This window comes from Mchenga conophoros, unplaced genomic scaffold (genome assembly GCF_057382185.1).
Source record: "Mchenga conophoros isolate Kocher_MC1m ecotype Shallow Benthic unplaced genomic scaffold, M_conophoros_male_GT1.1 unmapped_scaffold_4, whole genome shotgun sequence".
Classification (NCBI taxonomy): Eukaryota; Metazoa; Chordata; class Actinopteri; order Cichliformes; family Cichlidae; genus Mchenga; species Mchenga conophoros.
The window spans coordinates 417,616-434,755 of NW_028182331.1; the positions used below are offsets into that span (position 1 = coordinate 417,616).

At 45.1% G+C, this 17,140-nt stretch overlaps 1 pseudogene; it reads left to right on the forward strand.

Moving 5' to 3' along the window:
- Positions 1 to 8,879: 8,879 nt before the first annotated feature.
- On the forward strand, positions 8,880 to 10,520 carry LOC146546217 (uncharacterized; annotated as a pseudogene).
- Positions 10,521 to 17,140: the final 6,620 nt, after the last annotated feature.

Genomic DNA, 17,140 nt, shown 5'->3' on the forward strand with positions numbered 1-17,140 from the left:
GCTGTGTGTAACAAACACATCAAACTGTTAGCAGTCGGTCTTCGACCATATTATTTACAGCAAGAGTTTTCCCTCACCATTATCGTCATTGTTTTCATCTCCCATGACGCCAACGCGGCACAGGCGTATGACGTCATCAGCTCTGCGACAGCGGACCTACTAAATCGTGGTCCCTCTGCATTTGTGGCTATAACGGGCGATTTTAACCACACGAACCTCTCCACTGTTCTACCTACATTCAAGCAGTATGTGGACTGCAAAACAAGACACAACAAAACACTGGACCTTTTTATGCCAATGCCACTGAGGCATACACCTCCTGCCCTCTCCCTTCTCTGGGCAGGGCTGATCACAACCTGGTCTACCTCCAGCCCCTTTACAGACCTGCTGTTCAGAGACAACCTGCAGCCATAAAAACAGTTACAATATGGACAAGGGAGTTGGAAGAGACTCTGCAGGGATGCTTTGAGTCAACTGACTGGGATGTTCTTTGTGATTCTCATCAGGACAATATTGACAATCTGACAGGCTGTGTAACAGATTATATCAACTTCTGTGTGGACACTGCGGTCCCCAAAAAAAACATTCTGTGCTTCCCCAACAATAAACCCTGGGTTACCGAAGACATCAAAGCAACCTTGAACAAGAAAAAAAGAGCTATCAGAAATGGTGACAGACATCAGCTGAAAGTGGTGCAGAAGGAGCTGGAAGCCAAGATTGCAGAGGGTAAAGAGTCCTACAGACGGAGGCTGGAAACCAAACTTCAGGAAAACAACACCAGGGAGGTGTGGAATGGAATGCGGGCCATCACTGGCCTGAGACAAAAGAGAGGTGTTGGGATGGATGGGGATGTCGAAAGTGCTAATAACCTTAATCTGCACTTCAATAGGCTTGACTGCCCTACGTCTCCTGTCTCCACACCCAGCTCTTCCCATCTTCTCCTTTCGCCTCCCCCCTCTCCTGCCCCCTCAGACATTCTCACCCTGTCCCTCTCAGCAGATGACATCAAAAAAGAATTGGGCAGACTCCACTCCAGCAAAGCTGCTGGCCCTGACGGTGTCAGTCCCAGGGCCCTCAGGTGCTGTGCTTCCCAGCTGTCTGGAGTTCTACGATGGATCTTCAACATGAGCCTGGAAATGCAGAGAGTGCCATCACTCTGGAAGACATCCTGCCTGGTTCCTGTCCCTAAAAAGATCAATCCGTCGACCCTCTGTGATTACAGTCCAGTGGCTCTGACCTCACATGTCATGAAGACGCTGGAGAGACTCATCCTGAGACATCTGCGTCTGCTGGTGGAGCCTTGGCTGGACCCCCTGCAGTTTGCTTATCAACCTCGTATCGGCGTGGAGGATGCCATCATATACCTGCTGGACCAGGCTTATTCTCACCTGGACATTGTTGGGAGCACTGTGAGGGTCATGTTCTTTGACTTCTCCAGTGCTTTTAACACGATCAGACAATCACTGCTGGGGAATAAGCTCACGGAAATGCAGGTGGACGCCCCACTGGTAGGTTGGATTACGGACTATTTAACAAGTCGACCGCAGTATGTTCGACTGAAGAGCTGCCGCTCAGATAACATCCTTAGCAGCACAGGGGCGCCGCAGGGGACGGTCCTATCACCCTTCCTCTTCACCCTCTACACATCTGACTTCAGGTACAAGTCTCAGTCATGTCATCTGCAGAAATTCTCGGATGACTCTGCCATTGTGGGCTGTATCAGGGATGGACAGGAGGAGTGCAGGAGTGTGGTGGACAGCTTTGTCGAGTGGTGTGAGCTAAACCACCTACAACTTAACATCACAAAGACAAAGGAACTGATTATGGACTTTAGGAAGCAGGCTCCTCCTCCTAACCCTGTCACCATCAGAGGGGCTGATGTGGAGATAGTTGAGGACTACCGGTACCTGGGGGTACACTTGGACTGTAAGCTGGACTAGACCATGAACACCAATGCTATCTTCAAAAAAGGGCAGAGTCTGCTTTTCCTACTGAGGTGACTCAAGTCCTTCAATGTTGGTAGGAAAATGCTGACCATGTTCTATCACTCAGTGGTGGAGAGCGTAGTGTTCTTTGCAGCTGTGTGCTGGGGAAGTGGAGTGAAGACAGCTGATGCCAACAGGCTGAACAAACTGATTAAAAAGGCTGGTTCTGTCCTGGGTGTCAGACTTGAGAACCTGGAGGAGGTGTCTGAAAGGAGAATGCTAAAAAAAGCTTGTTTCTATCATGGACAACCCCTCCTACCCCATGCACACCCCCATGATGGACCATCGGACTACGATGACCTGGATGACTGAGAACCTTCACAGACATATTTACTCAACTAATTTTTTTTGCTTCATCTACTTCCGTACCATTGATTCATTAATGTTGAATTCTCTGGCAGCTGCGGTATTCCAGTGTTCTGGACCTGAAAAAAGGGTTTGATCTTTGGTTTCATTCTACAACACTGGACTTTATTTTCTACGAAGGTTTGAACTTTGAGAGTGTTTAAAGAAGAGAGAAAAATGTGAAAATGTTCATGCCTGTCTCAGAAAAGTGTAAAGAGTGTGCAGTGAGGGGTTTTACAGCCTTAAAACATCTATAATAGTTTAAAAAAAAGAAAAAGAAAAATGGCTACTTCGGATTTCACCTATGGCGGGTTATTTTTAGAACGCAACTCCCGTGATAAGTGAGGGACCACTGTACATAGCCTCTTAATGTGACCAATATCTTTTTAATAGAGACACAGGTGACCATTTTCAGTATTTCAAAAGTTTGCCCGTGCTTTTCAGCTGAACTAGCATGCTAGCGCTAAGTTATCAAGGATTAGTCTAAATACTGATGCTAGTGATGTCTGGAAAAAAGTAGCCTGTCAAACTTACCGTGCAAACTTCAGATGAACAACCACAGATCATCAAAAACAATTGAAATCGTATATTTGTGATTTGTCCTAAAAACGTCGTTGCTCGACGTTTTCTGCTCTCGTGTTCTCTCTCCACTCTGCAGATGGTGCGTGCTGCTGGTTCGTTCGCTGTGGCCATGAACTAGGAGCTGTTCTCCCGCTCCTCCCACCCTCACATCATTATCCAATCATAGACAAGCTACAGATGCACATTCAAAATTAGGCGCACTCAGTGCAGCAGAGAGTAGCTTACAGTAGCCTACAGCTCTGTGGACAGGAGGCACCATGGACATCCTATGGGAGGCACTATTAGGTTGTTTAGCCTGTGAAATCGCTCACCTAACCCAAAAACAGTAGTCTAGTCTAAGTAACACATTACAATTAAAAGAAGCATAAAGAATACAAGGATTATGACTGAACAGAAGCGTTACTTAGGCTATTGATAATAACAATTTCTTATAGGTCACTCTACAAAAGGCTGCAAATAGCCTGAATGATTAAAAAACCGACAATGTCATTATAATTGTATGTCTTTATATACCCTATCCGGTTGTTCAGTGATGACGCGACGAATCCTACTTCCGGGCCTAAAGTAGTCTGCGTTTAATATGGCTTTTGTGTTGTTAACATGTTTAATGTTATGTATTTTCTTCTATTTGATCTCAAAAAGCTCCTAAAACAGTCAGTGATCACTGTTGACCTCCCTCGGCTTTTATTACCGCTAATCATTTATTTAAGCTCAGTTTTTAAAACCTTAGGATGTAACTACAGCCCAGCCCGTGCAGCAGTATATGAATGACTAACCTCGTATTGTGGATATCCATCTACAATACGAGGTTAGTCATTCTCAGTTGTTCTCCTGGCTGAAGTTTGGTCCTTTTACAGCATCCTGCCATGTGATTACATTTGTTCCTGACCACCGAGAACACTCACGTTAACTTTTATCGAGTGGAAAAAAAAGTTAGCTTGTTTATATTATGCTAACATAGCTGTGTCGCTAGCGGTCACGTAGCACATCATTATATACCAGCTAGCCCAACTTCAGTAACCCTACAAACGTCACTGCTGTTTAGTTTTCTGTCTTCATTTATGCTGGAAGTGATAACAGAGCTGTACGTTTTAATTTGTTTCCAAAACCCCGCAGTCAGGACATGCTATATTGTATTTAGATAGAAGCTAGCGAGCTAACTCCCTGCTAACTTCTAACTCCGTTAAATGTCATAAATTCCGTTTTCATGGATGCCTGGATGTTAAACTCAATTGTTACACCTGGTAGAGCAGAACGCTGATCATTTTATTAAAGATGAAAGACTTTAGACAGTTTTCAACTCTCAGTAATGCCACAGTGATCGTTTGATATATGGACCTGCAGCGGAGTTTAGGTCCAGACACGGCTAGTGACGTCAGACTGAACAATCGAATAAATAGTAAAGTAACCTCTCAGGTTCACAATGACATTTTCTGTTGTCACAACCCGGCTCATAGGAAGTGACAAACAAATGGGAGACCACACACAGGCTTTTAAAGACTGTAAGACATAATTAATCAAAATAAGGTAAAGCAACTTAAACACAATTTAAAGGACATAACAGCCATAACTGAAACTTCCAAATGAACATGACAAGTGCCAGAGAGAGTGTCAAAGCCAGCCTCCCTCGCTGGTTCAGTCAAGGTGTCTTTATATACACTGGGACTGGCCTCTCAGGTGTGCTGCATCAATAATTGGGCCAGCTCCACCTACCTGCAAGAAACAGGTAAAAGAAAAAGCAAAACACAAGGCCAGCCCACTGGCCGTCACACTTCCCCCCCATAGAACAGGGTCTCACCCTGAATTGGCAAACACATTTACATTATGAATTTGCAACTAGAAGAACTAACATATATTAAATTCATAACATATATACACACACATGCAACCTCACTTTCAACACCTTTTGTATGCTCAAAAATCATCATCATCAGCTCAACTCCAACCTCAGCAACCTTGGTACCTAGGAGCAATTTAAGAGGAAGGAAAACGATACTGGAGAGGACATACTTCAAAGCATATGAGGAGTGAAGCTGCTGGTTACAAAGGGGCACGGGACAAAGCATCTGCCATGACATTATCTTTGCCCTTAATGTGCTGGATATCAAAATTGTAAGGCTGCAAAAAGAGAGCCCACCGCATGAGCCTCTGATTTGGGTTCTGCAATGCGTTCAAGAAAGTGAGAGGGTTATGGTCAGAAAATACCTCAATTGGCCGAGCAGAATCTAAATATACCCTAAAATGCTGCAAGGCCAAGACTAATGCCAAAGCTTCCTTCTCAATGACCAAATAATTCAGCTGATGGGAGTTGAACTTCTTGGAATAGAAACTAACTGGATGTTCAGTACCTTGCTTGTCAGCTTGGACTAGAACAGCACCTGCACCAATGTGGCTTGCGTCCACGTACAGCTTAAAGGGCTGATCCAGGCGAGGGGCTAAAAGCACAGGTTCAGAGCACAGTAAAGCTTTTACATCCCAAAAAGCTTGCTGGCATGCTGCAGACCAAATAAACTTTACTTTGGCCTTCAACAAATCAGTCAGATGAGCAACCACTGTTGAGAAGTTTCGACAAAAACAGCGGTAATAACCGACCAGACCCAAAAATCTCATGAGTTCCTTTTTGGTTACTGGAACAGGGAACTCTTTAATGGCCAACACCTTTGCATCAACTGGCCTCACATAACCTTGGCCTACAACCTTACCAAGATAGGTCACAGTTGCTTTTGCAAATTCACATTTTGCCAGGTTGATAGTCAGATTTCCCCAAACTAATCGTTCAAACAAAGTGCGAATACGATCCAGATGATCCTCCCAGGTGCTACTATATACCACCACTTCATCTAGGTAAACAGCACAGCCTTTCAGCCCATTAAAAGTCACTGTTAATTTTATCAATTTATTTGTCATTACTTTAACACTAATCCACTGTTTATTTTTTTATTTACTTTAGTTCATTTTCTCCTCTTTGATCACTACGATTTCTTGACTATTTATTATTTCACAAAAAATCAACTAATCTACTTTGTCTCCCTTTTTGTCATCAAGGAATTCACACACACACTCACAGGCTGGTCACTCGCCCCCACCTTTTCTTTCTCTCTCACACATACGCACATTTTACTCTTCGTTCGTTCCACCTGTGACCCCGCCCCTCGAGGCTGGCTCACACACACCTCATGCTTCTCGCAGTCTCATTCAAACTTTCTGCGAGACACTTCTTCCTCTGCTTATTCCGGACAACGCCCTAAGCGGCACACAGAGCGGGTGCCATCCACTCGTGAACCTCACAAATTATTCAAACTGCGCCACGGACTCGATACCGCGGTTTCTCTTCCCCTAAAAAATATAAAACCAAATTAAACCCCCAATTGACTTCACAGTTCCCAACAATTCACGACACGGCCTTCTGCCGCGATTTCTGCACACCACAAACACACACTTTTTAGACACGAATTCTTTTTTGTTACTTTAATTGACTCCCGTACTTCAGACGAGACGCCGACTCTAACGGCGCTTTCACACACACACGCAATCTACACACACTGCAGTCAGTGGGCTGAGCCAAGCAGTCGTTCTCTCACTAACAAAACAACTTGCCCCCACTCTCATGCAGGTTATCAACCACGACTAGGATCCAACACCTAGCTTTAGTTATTTAAGGAGCCACCAATCCCCAGGTCACCACCCTGGATCTCCTGCCCTCACAGGTCCTAGCCCCGCGTCCGAGACTAGGTGGGGTAACCAAACCCGTGACACGCGCAGCCCTTAGCTGGCGACGAAGCCTCTCAGCCCCGCTTTCTAACTAATAATTACACGTTTCCTGCTTTAACGCACGGGGACGGATCACACACCGCCACTTTTTTCCTAATAACTAAGACGGATCAAACACCGCCACGGATCAAACACCGATTCTATTAATCCGTAACAAACGTCTCCTGCTTTAACGCACCGAGATATCCTTACGGGGCGCTAAACATCAACCTGAGTTCTTATCAAAAGTCTCTTGCTTTAGTCGCTCACAGTACGCTAAACATCAACCTGAGTTCTTAGCAAAAGTCTCTTGCTTTAGTCGCACTGAGACGGACGCTAGCCGCCTTTTTTTTTTCTACTGAGTGAATTTACGCTGGGATACGTTCAACTTAGCGAACAGATAATTTAGGCTTTAAACAATATGCACGGTTCGAAAATAAACAGGTCGTGCTTACCTTTTAATCATGTGAGCTAGCTCTCTGTTCGCCTTGTTTCACAATCTCAGCTCTGCCAATTCATCTCTGGGCCTCGAGCGAATCCCGCGGGTTCGGCACCAAAACTGTTATGAAATCAGTTTTACCCCGGTTCTTTTCATTCCTCGAGCGTCCAGAGATGGCACCGGACTCAGTAGTCATTTTCACAAAATCTTTATTCATCTTCATTTACTCATCTTCATTTATCTTCATTTAAGCATGCACTTCTAGAAGGGAAGAGAGGCCGGTGTCCCTCTGCAAAAATCTTCACCCCTTTGTTAGTTACAGCCAGCTTTAGAGAAGTGACCCCATCATAAAACCCCCTACGGTGTGCTGGAAACTCTGTGTCTGTGTCTATGTGAGTGCTCGTGAGTGAGTGTGTGCGCATACCTGTGTGTATGTGCGTGCACATGAGTGAGTGTGCGTGTGGATGTGTGTGCGTGACCGTTAAAACACTGTGGGTGTAGGTGACCCCCTAGAGGTCATAAAACCCCTCTCACTTCCTGACCACAGTTACAAATGTTGAGACCCCCACCCTAAAACTTCCTCTGGGGAATTTCCACTCAGTGGGGGAGGTCTACAATCTACTCCTAAGTTCACGACACAATCAGCCTTTATTACTCCACAGGCAGTATCTCTAAAATAATTCTACATTCTATGGTAACACATTTCTAAACTCTAAATCAGCTAAACAGTTCTACAGTCGCTGCTCGTGCGGTCGACCGGCCAGTCAGCTGAGCAGTTTTGTGTTCTTTTTCTAACTTTAATGCTCTTTTTGTTGTTGTTTTTCACCGTCTACTCAGTATATTTGTATTCTTTTCCTTTTCCTCATTTTTCCTCTACACGTCATGCTATTGTCTGTACACCAGTGCTTGTAACTGACACTGAAAATGTTTATGATGTGCTCTGCCACCTGAGCTACAGCCACCCCTATGTGGCTGTAGCTCAGGTGGCAGAGCAGGTCAGCCACTAATCAGAAGGTCGGTGGTTTGATCCCAGGCTGCCTCCTGGCTGCATGCCAAATATCCTTGGGCAAGATACTAACCCCATGTTTGCCTACTGGTGATGGTCAGAGGGCCCGGTGGCGCCAGTGTCCGGCAGCCTCGCCTCTGTCAGTGCGCCCCAGGGCAGCTGTGGCTACAACGTAGCTGCCATCACTAGTGTGTGAATGACTGAATGTAGTGTGAAGCGCTTTGGGTCTTTAAGGACTAGGAAAGCGCTATACAAATGCAGGCTATTTTACAATTTTGTGATTTTTCAGACTTGTTTCCGACACTTCGACAGGCCCCCAAGGCTCACCTACACCAGGGACTTACTCATCCAGCTGCGGCTGCAGCTACAGCCCGGCCTCGGACTTTTCCGCCCCACTACCACGGACTGCTTTCCCGAGGAAATACTCTGTGGACACGGAAATTGAAAAACGCACAATAGCAAGGTAACCAGGAGGAGATTAAATAAGAGCGGGGTTGAGAGCCAGACTCAAGAGGGAGGCACACAAACAACGAGCGTCTTGCGCCCATTATCCTTGCTAATGTGCGGTCTCTCTACTCCAAGCTGGACGAGCTGGAAGCCTGCGTCAACCACCTGCATGAGTACAGAACTGCCTCTGTTCTGGCGTTCACGGAATCGTGGTTAAACAACAGTGACGATGACAGCACTCTGCACATTGATGGCTTTTCACCACCTCTATGTCTGGACAGGGACCGCGAACGCACCGGGAAGCAACATTTAGACGTGTGTCGGAATGCAAACAACAGCTGGTGCTCTACAGTCCCTGTGCCCCTACTACCTCCCCAGAGAATTCCCACAGCTTTTCATCATCTTGGTTTACATCCACCCCAGAGCTGATGCAGCTAAAGCCACAGAGTACATCACCAACCCTCTGTACAAACTGGAACAATTATCACCAGTCTCTCCCAAGTTCATCCTGGGTGATTTCAACCACTGTTCCCCTGACAAGTTGCTTAAAGGATACCAACAGTATGTTACATGCAGCACACGTCAGGGGAAGACTCTGGATAAATGCTATGGCTCTGTACCAGATACATTTAAAGCCCTCACCCTCCCCCCTCTCGGCTCAGCAGACCACCACACCATCCTGCTGGCCCCTGCTTACACCCCAGTCATCAAGAGGATTAAAAAGGTCACCAAAAACATCAAGCTGTGGACAGAGGAAAGTATCCTCACCCTGCAAGGATGTTTCGAAGCCACTAACTGGGACAGCCTTCTTTCGCCCTCTGATGACATCGACAAACAAGTCAACACGGTGACATCATACATCTCCTTCTCCGTTGACAACATTATCCCCTCAAAAACAGTCTCCATCTACCCCAACAACAAACCCCCTGGATCACCAAGGAGCTCAAGGAAATCCTTAATAAAAAAAGAGGGTTTTCTTCACCGGCTCTGCTCTGGACAAAAAGAAGGTCAACAGGGAGGTCAAGAGGGCCATAAAAACTGCTAAACTGGAGTATAAAAACACAGTTGAAAAAAATTTCACCACAGGGGACCGTCGCACAGCCTGGCAGGGCCTCCAAACCATGGCCTCTGTGAATACTGTGGTGACAACCCCCAGAACCATCCAGGTGGAGGGCAGTAACCCTTCCTCCTTCCCTGACGACCTTCTACACCAGGTTTGAGACGGACAATATCACCCAGCTTGAGGAGTCTAGATCCTCACTAAAACCTGGCAGCTCTGCACTCACCTTCAGGACTGAGGATGTGGTGAGAGCCCTCAGGAGGACCAGGGAGAGGAGCTCACCCGGCCCTGACAACATCAGCAGTCGAGTCCTGAGGCACTGTGCAGGGCAACTAGGAAGTGTGTTCCGGACTCCATTTCAACATTCAATTGACATTCACACCGACCCTCAGCTGTGGAAACACTCCACAGTCATCCCCATCCCATAAAGAAACAACCCAAAGTCTCTGAATGATCTTCGTCCTGTGGCCCTCACCTCCCTGGTAATGAAGGCCATGGAGAAGATCATAAAACAGCACATTGTAAGAGCAACTGACCCCCTGATGGACCCCCTCCAGCTTGCTTACCATGCGCACAGAGGTGTCGATGATGCAAAAATCTTCATCTTGAACTCCATCCACAAACATCTGGAACTCCCTCACTCCTCTGCCAGACTTCTGTTTGCTGATTTCTCATCAGCGTTCAACACTCTGCAGCCTCATATCCTGGCCACTAAACTTTCCTCCCGATTTCACCTGGATGATCAGCTAATCCTGTGGATATTGGACTTTTTGACCAACAGGACTCAGAAAGTTTGGGTCAACAACTCTCTCTCCGGTCTCTGTTCCACCTCCACTGGCTCCCCCCTGCCCGTCAACCTCTACACCGATGACTACAGATCCACTCAGCCCAACTGTCACCTGGTGAAATATGCTGATGGCAAGGTTCTCCTGTCACTGCTTTCAGGCCCCTCACAACACCATGGGCCCGCTCTGCAGGAGATTGTAGAGTGGTGTGACAGCTCCAAACTTGAACTGAACGTGAGCAAAACCAAAGAGGTGGTGGTGACCTTCTCCAGTAGGCAGAGGGATCTGGCTGCTTCAGTCAGCACCACCATCCATGGGAAGCCAGTGGAGGTAGTTTAGGAGTACTAATACCTGGGAACCATCTTTGGCAACCTCCTGAAATTCTCTGCCAACACAGAGGAGATTCTCAGGAGGTGCCACCAATGGCTATACCTCCTTAGGAAACTCAACTCCTTTGGAGTCAGCACACCCATCATAATGACTTTTTACTATGCCTTCCTGGAAAGCATCATGACATTCTCCATTACCTGCTGGTTCCACTCCCTCAGCCTTCAGAACAGGAACAGACTGCAGCACACTGCATCAGTGTGCTCTAAAATCATTGGCCGGCCTGTCAGAACTGTGGCACAGTTCAATTCAATTCAATTCAATTTTATTTATATAGCGCCAAATCACAACAAAAGTCGCCTCAAGGCGCTTCATAGATACAGAGAAAAACCCAACAATCATATGACCCCCTATGAGCAAGCACTTTGGCGACAGTGGGAAGGAAAAACTCCCTTTTAACAGGAAGAAACCTCCGGCAGAACCAGGCTCAGGGAGGGGCGGCCATCTGCTGCGACCGGTTGGGGTGAGAGAAGGAAGACAGGATAAAGACATGCTGTGGAAGAGAGACAGAGGTTAATAACAGATATGATTCAATGCAGAGAGGTCTATTAATACATAGTGAGTGAGAAAGGTGACTGGAAAGGAAAAACTCAATGCATCATGGGAATCCCCCGGCAGCCTACATCTATTGCAGCATAACAAAGGGAGGATTCAGGGTCACCTGGTCCAGCCCTAACTATATGCTTTAGAAAAAAGGAAAGTTTTAAGCCTAATCTTAAAAGTAGAGATAGTGTCTGTCTCCCGAATCCAAACTGGAAGCTGGTTCCACAGAAGAGGGGCCTGAAAACTGAAGGCTCTGCCTCCCATTCTACTTTTAAATACTCTAGGAACAACAAGTAGGCCTGCAGAGCGAGAGCGGAGCGCTCTAATAGGGTGATATGGTAGTACAAGGTCATTAAGATAAGATGGGGCCTGATTATTTAAGACCTTGTATGTGAGGAGCAGGATTTTGAATTCAATTCTGGATTTAACAGGAAGCCAATGAAGGGAAGCCAAAACAGGAGAAATATGCTCTCTCTTTCTAGTCCCTGTCAGGACTCTTGCTGCAGCATTTTGGATTAGCTGAAGGCTTTTCAGTGAGTTTTTTGGACATCCTGATAATAATGAATTACAGTAGTCCAGCCTGGAAGTAATAAATGCATGAACTAGTTTTTCAGCGTCACTCTGAGACAGGATATTTCTAATTTTAGAGATGTTGCGCAAATGGAAGAAAGCAGTCTTACATATTTGTTTAATATGTGCGTTGAAGGACATGTCCTGGTCAAAAATGACTCCAAGGTTCCTCACCGCGTTACTGGAGGCCAAGGTAATGCCATCCAGAGTAAGAATCTGATTAGATACCATATTTCTAAGATTTTCAGGGCCGAGTACAATAACCTCAGTTTTATCTGAATTAAGAAGCAGAAAGTTAGCGGCCATCCAGGTCTTTATGTCTTTAAGACATTCCTGCAGTTTAACTAATTGGTGTGTGTTATCTGGCTTCATGGACAGATAGAGCTGGGTGTCATCTGCATAGCAGTGAAAATGTATGCTATGTCTTCTAATGATACTGCCTAAGGGAAGCATGTATAATGTAAACAGAATTGGTCCTAGCACTGAACCCTGTGGAACTCCATAATTAACCTCAGTGTGTGAAGAGGACTCTCCATTTACATGCACGAATTGGAGTCTATTAGATAGATATGATACAAACCACTGCAGCGCAGTACTTGTAATACCTACAGCATGTTCTAATCGCTCTAATAGGATATTATGATCAACAGTATCGAACGCTGCACTGAGGTCTAGCAGGACAAGCACAGAGATGAGTCCACTGTCAGAGGCCATAAGAAGATCATTTGTAACCTTCACTAAAGCTGTTTCTGTGCTGTGCTGAGCTCTGAAACCTGACTGAAACTCTTCAAATAAACCATTCCTCTGCAGATGATCTGTTAGCTGTTTGACAACTACTCTTTCAAGGATTTTTGATATGAAAGGAAGGTTGGAGATTGGCCTATAATTAGCTAAGACTGCTGGGTCTAGAGATGGCTTTTTGAGTAAAGGTTTAACTACAGCCAGCTTGAAGGCCTGTGGTACATAGCCGATTATTAGAGATAGGTTGATCATATTTAAGATCGAAGAATTAATTAATGGCAGGACTTCTTTGAGCAGTTTTGTAGGAATGGGGTCTAAAAGACACGTTGATGGTTTGGAGGAAGTAATTATTGAAGTTAACTCAGAAAGATCAATTGGAGAAAAAGAGTCTAACTTAATATCAATGGTACTAAGAGTAGCTGTAGATAATATTACATCTGTGGGATGATTATTGGTAATTTTTTCTCTAATGATAAAAATTTTATTTGTGAAGAAGTTCATGAAGTCATTACTAGTTAACGTTAAAGGGATGGTTGGCTCAAAAGAGCTCTGACTTTTTGTCAGCCTGGCTACAGTGCTGAAGAGAAACCTAGGGTTGTTCTTATTTTCTTCAATCAGTGATGAATAGTAAGATGTTCTGGCTTTGCGGAGGGCTTTCTTATAAAGCAGCAAACTATTTCTCCAGGCTAAATGATGATCCTCTAAATTTGTGACACGCCATTTCCTCTCCAGATTACGAGTCATCTGCTTTAGGGTACGTGTTTCAGAATTATACCACGGAGTCAGGTACTTCTGATTTGAGGCCTTAGTTTTCACAGGAGCTACAGTATCCAGAGTCGTACGTAGTGAGGAGGTGAAATTATTAACAAGATAATCGACCTCTGTTGGGGTAGCGTTCAGATAGCTGCTTTGCTCTGTGTTGGTACAGGACATTGGAGATGATAACAGTGGGTGGATTATATTCTTAAACTTAGTTACAGTGCTTTCAGAAAGACATCTACTTTGATAAAGTCTACTCTTCACCGCTGTGTAATCAATTATTGTAAAAGTAAATGTTATCAGGAAATGATCAGACAGGAGAGGGTTTTCAGGAAACACTGTTAAATGTTCAGGTTCGATGCCATATGTTAAAACAAGATCTAGAGTGTGATTAAAGTGGTGGGTGGGTTCTTTTACATTTTGAGAGAAACCAATTGAGTCTAATAACAGATTAAATGCCATGTTGAGGCTGTCATTTTTAGCATCTACATGGATGTTAAAATCACCCACAATAATTATTTTATCTGAGCTCAGAACTAAATTAGATATAAAGTCTGAGAAATCAGACAGAAACTCTGTGTAAGGCCCAGGTGGACGATAGATGATAACAAGTAAGACTGGTTTCTGAGTTTCACAGCTGGGGTGGACAATGTTAAGCATCAGGCTTTCAAATGAATTAAAAGTCTGTCTTGGTCTTTCATTAATTAATAGGCTGGTGTGAAAAATTGCTGCCACACCGCCCCCTCGGCCTGTGCTTCGAGATTTCTGGTAGTTAGAATGGCTCGGGGGTGTTGATTCATTTAAACTAACATAATCATCCTGCTGCAACCAGGTTTCTGTAAGGCAGAGTAAATCAATTTGTTGATCAATTATTAAGTCATGTACTAACAGAGACTTGGAGGAGAGAGACCTAATATTTAATAATCCACATTTCACTGTTTTACTCTTTGGTTCAGATGTGGATACTGTATTGTTCTTTCTTTGTGATTGTTTATGTTTAAGTTGTTTGTTGCTGGTTTTTAGTTTGTTTTTTGTCTTTTTGGAAGCTGACACAGTCTCTATGGAGATGGGTTTTTGGGGGGGTAGCAGGAGGAGAGAAGCTGCAGAGAAGCGTGTAAGACTGCAACTCTGCTTCCTGGTCCCAACTCTGGATAGTCATATTTTGGGGGGTTTAATAAATTTGTCCATATTTCTAGAAATGAGAGCTGCTCCATCCAAAGTGGGATGGATGCCGTCTCTCCTAACAAGACCAGGTTTCCTCCAGAAGGTTTGCCAATTATCTATGAAGCCCACATCGTTTCTGGGACACCACTCAGACAGCCAGCAATTTAAGGAGAACATGCGGCTAAACATGTCACTCCTGGTCTGATTGGGGAGGGGACCAGAGAAAACTACAGAGTCCGACATTGTTTTGGCAAAGTTGCACACCGATTCAATATTGATTTTAGTGACCTCCGATTGGCGTAACCGGGTGTCATTACTGCCGACGTGAATTATGATTTTACTGAATTTACGTTTACCCTTAGCCAGCAGTTTTAAATTTCCTTCAATGTCGCCTGCTCTGGCCCCTGGAAGACAATTGACTATGGTTGCCGGTGTCTCTAGCTTCACATGTCTGAGAACAGAATCGCCAATTACCAGAGTTTGACCCCCGGCGGGTGTGTCGCCGAGTGGGGAAAAACGGTTAGACACATGAACGGGTTGGTGGTGTACCTGGGGCTTCTGTTTAGGACTATGCTTCCTCCTCACCGTGACCCAGCCGCCCTGATTCCCCAGCTGCTTGGGACCTGCCGGGGAACAGCTAGCGGGGCCTACGCTATTTTCGGCTGCACCAGCTACAGGGGCCTGGCTAGCTGCGGGTGAATGAAGGGTGCGAAGCCGAGTCTCCAATTCAGTAATCCTGGCCTCCAGAGCTGCAAATATGCTACATTTGTTACAGATATCATTACTGCTAAAGGAGGCCGAGGAGTAACTAAACATCTGACACAATGAGCAAGAAAGTGCAGGAGGGACAGGTGAAGTAGCCATGGTGCTAATGAGTCGGCTACGAGCTAAGCTAGGCTAGCGAGACAGTACAGAGACAGTGAGTGAATACTTTGGCTATAAATTAGGTAGTGAGTACACAGAAAGTGTGCTTCGGAGGAAGCACGTGAAGATTATACTATGAAAGAAGAATGTATTTAAAAGTTGTTAATTAAATTGCTAGGCAAATAAGCTACTCAGAAACACCACTGTGTTTGAGCAGGAACAGGAAGTGATACTCTACCACAGAGCGAGCGAACACCAAGTGACAGCGCCACCAAGAGGATCAGCCAACAGGCCCTTTGACAGGCAGCCAAAAGCATCAATGACCCCCTCTCACATTCTTCACCCCGCATTTCAATGGCTCCCCTTTGGGCGGCGCCTCCGCTGCATTTCCTGCAGGACTGAGAGGAGGAGAGCCACCTTTGTCCCCAAAGCCACTCTGCTTTTTAACTCCAGCCGATAAGACCATTTCCCACACCAGAAAAATAAACTACACTCTTTCCATACTGCCGACACTTTACTCACTTACAGTTATTTACTCACCGTTCGGTCACTTTAATTTTGAAACTGTGTAATTTGTGTATACATTGTATATTCTGTGTATTTATTATCTCACTCTTATTTCCTGTTTATGCCCTGTCCTTATCTTCAATGTCAAGCTGCTCTGTTGTATGTTAATTGCCCCTTGGGGATAAATAAAGTCTTTCTGAATCTGATTCTGATTCTAAATGGCCGGACTGATTTGGATATCTCCTCTGCTACAATAAAACTTGCTTTCACAACAGCTTCCCTTTGTGATTTTGCTCTTGTGGAAAACATCTGCAGAAATGTTAGATTCTTCTTTAGCTCTTCTACCTTCCATAGTTTCTGCCCTGCATTCAGGTTTTTCAGCTTATCCTGATGTTTTGTCTCATAGTGCCGTCATAAATTAAATTCCTTAATTACAGCCACATTAGCTCCACAAATAAGACACACGGGTTTACCAGCAATGTCTGTAAACATATATTCAGCCTCCCACCGGTGCTGAAAGGCTCTGTTTTCAGAATCAACTTTTCTCTTTGCCATTGTGAGGGGCTAGCTTCACAATAACAGAAGTTTGACTGGCAAGGAGGCTGCAGCGCTGCATTATGGGATCTGTTGTTTGTGTGTTATTAGTACCTCATATCGACGGGCCATGCATAACAATAGTAATAAATCTATATAAAATGATCTTGCGGGCCGGATATAAATGTACGCCGGGCTGGATGTGGCCTGTGGGCCTTGAGTTTGGCACGTGTCCTAGAGCATAGCTTAGCTCTTCCAAGTGCTAGCACATGGAGCTCCCCATGTGTATTAGTGCCGAAGTCTGACAATACTCTTCGATTCTGTACGAATTATCGAAAAGAAATGCAGCCTCTAAAGCCAACTCTTTTCCCTTACTTAGGATGGATGACTGTGTTGATTGGGTTGGATCCGCTACTTGTGTGGCCAAATTACATTTATCAAAGGGATATTGGCAGGTTCCTTCAACTCCTAGAGCGTCTGAGAACTCTGTATTTGTTACCCCCGATCACTTCCTTGCTGTTGGAGCACTACCTCTTGGCCATACTTTACCCTTTACTCTACCTCTCCATTCCAACAAGCTAGGGATGCACCGATACGATACCGGTATCAGGTATCGGCCTCGATACCACATTTTCTAAAGTACTCGTACTCGTTAAAAGTCCCCCGATACCG